Genomic DNA, 5,000 nt, shown 5'->3' with positions numbered 1-5,000 from the left:
CCGGCGGTGATTTCCAACCCTCAACCTCCCCCTCCATCCCCTGCAAAGCACTCCATCATAAGGCCCTGCCAAGAGTAGACGTGGTGGGGGTGGGAATGGAGGTCTACTGGGGGTTGGGGGTTGTGGGGGTTGCGGGGGTTGCAAATGCCTGCACCTCTTGCTAAACTATGAAGGGGAAATGTACAGAGGCATGGTGGGGGGGCTGACTAGGGAAATCAAGGTTGATGCTGCTGACGCTCTCTCAGCTCTCTCTCTCTCACGCGCTCTCTCTCTCTAGCCAGAGCCCCAACGAGTGGAAAATATCTCTTTGTGATATTCTATAATGTAGTTTTGGGAAGCTGTACCTGGTGCTGATATTGTGTTTCTCTCGAGCCACTTTAGCGAGAGGCACACACGCCTCTCACAGCGATGCTATGAAAGTAAACAGCGGGGTAGTTGAGGCCTCCATCAAGAGTTTGAAAAACCAGCTGGATATCTGACCTTCATCAGTTTCAGGATCAAACGTACGTGGATTATCCCAAAACTAGGTAGACACTTTGACTATAATTGGTAAGCCAGTTAATGGACATACTTTACCTACTGGAAATACACTTTATCTAAATCAGAACTTGCTTTACAACAAATAATTTAACATGTTTTCGCACATTTTCATTGAGCATATAGGAGAACAACATGATCCCTCAGAATTCCGTGGAATGGACACAGACCTTTGGGACACAAAATCTGTGGGACACAAGACTGTGGAAACATAGAGCTGTAGGAAAATAGAAAGTACTTCCATGAGTTCATCACGGAAAACACTTCCGTGACCAGGGACACGGAATTTTGGCAAAATCCGTAAAACTGACACAGATTCCGTGTCCCAAAGATCTGTGTCCATTCCATGGAATTCTGAGAGATCAGGCTGAAAAGAATGTGACATTTGGATGGTGGAGGAGTCCACCACAGGATGATGAAAACAAACACCAATTCAACGCGGTCATTATACATTCCCACCCCACACACTCACACCTCAGCAGAACAGCAAAAAGGACAGAAAGTTGGCTGATTTGTCAAGATCATCACCTTTGGGAGCATGATTGCAATCTTTTTAAACTCAGAGTTGATTACCATGCTGATTAGGAGACAAGGGGAGGCGTCTGATGCCATTTCATATCTTTTCATCAAAAACCTTGACCGGCGACCACGTTGCGTTATGAAAGTATGGCATTTTGCCTTGCGAAGAAAACAGACACACACGCATACAGACACACCATTCACGCAAATGCACACACGCACGCAAACACGCACGCAAACACACACAGACCAAAACACTCACGCACGCAAACACACACAGACCAAAACACTCACGCACGCGCACACACACACACACACACACACACACACACACACACACACACACACACACACACACACACACACACACACACACACACACACACACACACACACACACACACACACACACACACACACACACACACACACACACACACATCAGACTGAGCCACATCTTAATCTTGGAAGAAGAGAGCGTGTGTGTGTGTGTGTGCGGGGGGGGGGGGGGGTGGGGGGTGGGGCGGGGGGGGTCTGCATCTTTCAAGGAAGCGGTTCGAATTTAAAGGCTTCTGACTCTTCCCGCACCTGAGCCCCGGCTTGTAAATAATTTAGTGACGATTAAATGACTGACAAAGAGACAGAGTAAAGAGAAAATAAAGACGATGGCGTGGGAGTGAGGAGGGGGGGAGGAAAGGGGGTGGGTGTAGGTTTGGGTAAAGGAGGGGGGGCGATGGTGGGCGTAGTGCAGTGCGGGGCCTGGAGTAGGCAATCTGTCTGCATCTCTCTTCTTCGAATACACCCTCTCTCTGCCTCATCCATCAGCTTACTCGGGTGTTCCGCGAGACACTAAAAGGGAAGACAGTTTTCCCCGCAGGTCAGAGTGTTCATCACCCAGCTGCAATCAAAAAAAAAAGGAAAGGAAAAGGAAGGGGAAAAAAGATCTGCCTAGAGATGAAGTGAGCAGTCTATACGCTGCTATGCTAGAACCATCTAGAAAATGAATGGAGAGAATAGTATAGAAGAAAGTCCCGAAAGTCCTGGATGGTAGTTTTCTTTTGCTTAGGTTTGCAATGTTAACTTTGTTTACTTTAAGAATTTGTGACCAGAGGGGAAAAAAAGCAATTCCAATACTATGATACTAACATCATGATGAGGATTGCATTTCTTTAAAGACTCTTGAGCCTTTAATGGCAGAACTTAGAGTACTACAACTGAAGAGGTGTTATGTGATCATGAACCCATTTACACAATACAGTGTCCATTTATGTGGTTGTGTAAATACTGCAAACCATTTGCAGATAGTATACAGACCAACATAATGTCAAATTTCAAAATGATACATGCAGGACTTGAGAAGTTGCATTGCAATGTGACAATCCCTTTCAAAAACATAATCTCTTTGGCAGAAGCAATAAAAAGTCACTGAGAATATTTGTTTTGGAACATTGCTATAGGTGTAGGAAGACTAATGATAAAATGACGGTTTAAGACGGTAAAATGATGAATGCTCTTTTAATTAACATCTAAGTTCTTAACCCTTATCAGGCAGTAAAAAAGTGTAATTTAGGTCAATTTGGTTAAATCAGAGTGAAAAATAATGTCCATAATAAAGTACTTTCTTCAGGAAGTTCTTCAGTTACTACATAAGGTGCACAAAACTGTATGGCTATAATTAACACCATGTCCCCATCAATAATTATCATGTCACCAATTATCAACATGTCACCATCAATTTTCCCTTTATACTTGACTACACAATCTTGAAAAAGTTGCCTGCACACTTCTATAATTACGACTTTCATTGGTCGGGCATTAGTGATTTCAGAGTTTCTCACCAGTATCTTCTGTCTGACTATCCATCTGGCTGGCTGCATCTATCAACACATCTACTGTATGACTAAAACAAACTTCACCTTTCAAAATGAAAGTTTTCGCATCACATTATAGCTTTTCACCCATTGTCCACTGAAATTGATAAAGACTGTTCAAAAGACCAAAAAAGAACAAGTTGTTCATGAGGTGGCCAGTGATGCTGGAAACGAGACATTGTGTACAAACCCACTCGCCCAAAAACCCAGGTGAAAACCATAGGGAAGGTAACTACACCTATGTATACTATACCAGTATACTGTACATCGTACCATACGAGTGACCTCTCACGGACAGCTAAAACCCTGTCTGTTGAGTCTGCAGGTTTCCTTACTGGCAGTGAGCCCTGCATGTGTTTTAGGCCAGCACAAGAAAGGCAGCACAATCTGATGAGCAGGAGCTGACATCGGGCTAAGGTTGCCCCCATTGATTTGTTTACAAATAGCCAGTAGAAACAGCAGACTGCATCTTGGCTTTCACCTCGGCCAGGGCTATCGACTAATCGATGGCATTTTTGTTCTTTTTGGGCTATAAAGAGATGGCAGGGGCCGATGCGGTGGACACAGAAGACGTAAAAAAGCGATCTTCAAAACCAGACGTGGGCCTGTGGGAGCCGAAACACAGGATACCCAAGATGCCGCGCTGCAGGCTGAATAGGAACCGATAGCTTTTGCCCTTGAGTGACCTTGAGAATCAGATATTTGGTGTAATTGCATGCAGAGGGGAAAAAAAGAAACACACCCTCTCCAGTGCGTGCGTAGGCAAGCTAAAAGAAAAGCAAAAAAAAGTCTAAAAAAACATCTGAAGGATAAACAGTTGAGTTGAGAGCACTGCTGCTGTGAAGCTTTTAAAAGTCTGAGATGTGCACAGCGTCCATCCAATAAATAACTATCGACCACCTGGAGGCCTGACTGCCTGGAAAGGCTATGTATGCAAATGGCTTGTACAGTGATCCAATATCTATACAGCGATCCAATATCTATCTGTAGGCAAACAAGTTCTACAGAAGTAACATCTGTTCTTGAGGTAAAATGTCTTGGTGATTAAGACAATATCAAACACTGGCCTCTAACCATGAGACTTCTTTATGCAAAGTCAACAACCACTTTGTTTTTAAAAAATAGAATTAGTAAACTTTTAATAACCCTCCATCTAAGTGACACCAAAATCACTTTCAAATTATGCTGAAAAAGCCACCATATACTGTACAGTGCAACCCCTCAGAAAATAAGCCAAATACTGCATGTCTCATTGCTGAAATAAAAAAGAACTAGTACCTGCAAGACCCAATAAGAAAACAAACAAACAGTGCCGTGCAGACACGTGAAGACAGGCGAAGACAGGGGTTACTTTCTGTTCTGTGAGGTTATGTGGCAGACACGTGGGTTTTGGCTGGATAAAGAAAGGGAGAAAAAAAACAGAAAAGGAACCGCAGGAAGGCAGATGGACCGATAGAGACGTTGATCTAATTGAGCCTGACTTCCTTCACCACCTACCCCGCCATCCATCTGCACGCGGCCTTGGACCCTCTGTCCCGAGCTACCCAACCACCCGCCCCAACGCAACCACACCACCACCGACACCACACCGCACTGCCCGCACCGCGGCTTCCAAACAACAAGTACCGCCGCGTGCCTCACTGTATAAATCTCTGCTCCGCAGGCCCCGTGCCCGTCAGCGGAAGAACATCTGGACAGGTTCCGTACAAGCCAACACGGTGCCAACCTGCCTAATAGCCTATGGAGTCAATTATAAAAGGGGGAGAAAATGTGCCTGGCTTAATTCTTAATGGGGCCATCTGGATGATGGCGACTTGCAGAAGGAGAGAAGGAGACTTCTTAGCTTGGTCACGGGGGACACTTCTGTCCTGTCCTACGCTACAGTGAAGCAGTAAAGTATTATCATAGCAAAAACTGTTTATGGATACTTAAGTCGTTTTGAGGAGAGGTGCAGTGTGCATGTTCATATGCAGCTCTAGCCCTTGGTGTGTGCTTCTAGCTTCTAGGAACATTTGTGTGTGTTTGTGTTTGTGTGTGTGTTTGTGTGTGTGTGTGTGTGTGTGTGTGTGTGTG

General features: G+C 44.8%; 1 protein-coding gene across 2 annotated transcripts in view; it reads right to left on the bottom strand.

Annotated features, from left to right (window-relative positions):
• The window catches only part of agbl4 (AGBL carboxypeptidase 4), a 548,994-nt gene that overhangs the window by 452,791 nt on the left and 91,203 nt on the right, over nt 1-5,000 (bottom strand). The gene's annotated exons all lie outside the window — the stretch shown is intronic.

The sequence above is a fragment of the Engraulis encrasicolus genome, chromosome 6 (assembly GCF_034702125.1).
Source record: "Engraulis encrasicolus isolate BLACKSEA-1 chromosome 6, IST_EnEncr_1.0, whole genome shotgun sequence".
Lineage (NCBI taxonomy): Eukaryota > Metazoa > Chordata > Actinopteri > Clupeiformes > Engraulidae > Engraulis > Engraulis encrasicolus.
Note: the sequence above shows the minus strand (reverse complement) of the source record. Positions and strands in the feature narration are given on the sequence as shown.